The sequence below is a fragment of the Berghia stephanieae genome, chromosome 14, assembly GCF_034508935.2.
Source record: "Berghia stephanieae isolate SIO BIC M18660-M18661 chromosome 14, UCSD_Bste_1.3, whole genome shotgun sequence".
NCBI lineage: Eukaryota > Metazoa > Mollusca > Gastropoda > Nudibranchia > Aeolidiidae > Berghia > Berghia stephanieae.
The window spans coordinates 2,179,395-2,181,894 of NC_088373.1; positions in this window are offsets into that span (position 1 = coordinate 2,179,395).

Genomic DNA, 2,500 nt, shown 5'->3' on the forward strand with positions numbered 1-2,500 from the left:
GTAGTGCTCATGGAAACAAGTGGTCCCATTGGTTGAACTATTGAATACAACTCACGGTTTGTTATCTTTTTTGGCCAAAGACTGGCATTTTGACGTCATTTCCGGATGGCATAATGTGAACGTCTTTGCCAAGTGCATTCTATCTATAGATAGTATGCAGATGACGTCACTCAGGCCTTTGTTATTGTTTTTGCCATCCGCGTTTGTGAGTTGTTCTCACTAAACTGTATTAACCAGACTATAAAAGTTCATGGTTACACAGAATTTGTGTGTTGGTCCGTTATACTTCCGGATGGCAATGTTGTGAACTCCTTGGCCAAGCGCATTCTATCTATAGATAGTATGCGATAGGCTAAGAAGCTCACAACATTGCCATCCTTGCAGTATAACGGACCAACACACAAAACTATGTGTAACCTTGAACGTTTATAGTCTGGTTAATACAGTTTAGTGAGAATTACTCATAAACGCGGATGGCAAAAAGCAATAGCAAAGATCTGAGTGACGTCAACTTCATACTATCTATATGCAGGTCTGACATCCGAACCCACTTATGGGCCTAGTTTAACGTTGTTGTAAAGGGCAATACTTTGCGTCAATTTTTGAGATTTCCATTAACAACAATGAGCCCATAAATTATTGGGTTATCAGACCTGCAAATAAGTGCACATCGTCTGGGGTTTTTTGTCCTTTTCAGAAAAATGTTTGAAAGATTTTATTTTTATAGAAATGAATCAAATCAATAATATAAATACAAGTTTTAAAATGTCAATATCTTAAATAGCACTATAATCAACAATAATAGATGTTTTAGTCACAATTTTGCTAATGGCGTCCTCTCTCTACAAACCTTGTGTTGTTTGCTCAATAAGACAAAAGAAAAATATAAATTAACCCTTTCCCTCCCAACCATTTTCAGAATTTTTCCCAACATTTCAAACCCACCGAACACAAACATATGCTTTTCTTACTCAAAGAGAAAAGCAACAAATACACTTTATGCATAATATAGATAGTTCGAAGATGACGCCACTCAGGTCTTTGTTATTGTTTTTTGCCATCCGCGTTTATGAGTAATGCTCACTGAACTGTATTAACCCGACTATAAACGTTCATGGATACACACAGTTTTGTGTGTTGGTCCGTTAAACTTCCGGATGGCAATGTTATGAGCTTCTTAGCCAAGCGCATACTATCTATAGATCAGCAAAATGAACTCTACAACACAGTGTCACGTTTTTATAGCTATAATAAAACATTTTTCTTTAAATTGATGTGATTTACAACAGAAATCTGCAATCTGAATGACAAAAGTGCTGGTTGGATCGTAACGAATGTGACCATTTTCCTATGGTTGGCAAGGAGAGGATTAAACAGTAAATGTCTGATTCTTGTGTTGTCAAAATCGGCTCTTTAATTAAGCAACGTTTCGGATTACAGAAGTTCGCGTGGACTTGGGTTGTCTTCAATTAGATTCAGTAGTCTGATGTCAAGCCTCCCGGCAATGGCGGCCACTTGAATCTAAACAAAGAAAATCATTACTTTATATTCTTCATGCTGGCTAGAACTTTTCATATGTCTTGTAATCAGAATGTGTAAAAGTCAAAACATGATCAAATTTATGTGTTTTTCCCCTCTGGATACGCTTTTATGCTCGCCGGAGAAATATTTCATAAGGGCGTCCGCCATTGTTCCGATAATTTAGAGCCAGTTGCTAAGTTACCATGCGTCATTACGAGGGAAGTGACGACTGTTGAAGAGTATTTTTATGAGCTTTTATATATTAAAAAAAAAACAAAAACAAACAAAAACAAAAAAAAAACAAAAAAACTGGAGCTTTTATATTACGTAATATCCCCTCAATGAGCTCAACGCGCTTTAGATAGGGTCCCTGACCAACAGCGACACGTAACATTTAGAACGAGACATGACGCCCGTTAGGCGAACTTGCCATTTTTCCGACAGAGACAACGGTTTTAACGGTTATGTACTCATTTTATACCTACGTACGGTGAGAGAATTTGGGTAAAGAGTCTGTTTTAAGGACTCAACTATGCACCAAGCGAGGCTCGATCCCAGGACCTTCCGATCCGAAAGCGAGTGTCATACCACTAGACCACAAGACTGCAATATCCATTTAACATGCTCAAAGCGCTTTACAAATGTATAATAAGCTCACGTGGAATTATCATGTTATTAACACATGCAACCACAGGGTAAGAGGAAACGGTGTCGTCCAAAAGAGACTTGGAGGAGAAGCCTTCACCAAGATTTGTGCATCTCCAATCTTACCTGGAGTGAGGCAGAGGTCTGTGCCAAGGACAGAGGAAGATTAAAGAGTGGTGTAAAGTCCCTATGCTCCGCCAGGAGCAAGAGGCATCAGTCAAGTAAGTCAACATATACTTACTTACTTACTTAATCCTCCTCAGGCCTTGAGGCACATAGGGCATCCACCAGACATCTCCATTTTCTGCGATCGACTGCTTTTGCGGTGGCTGTA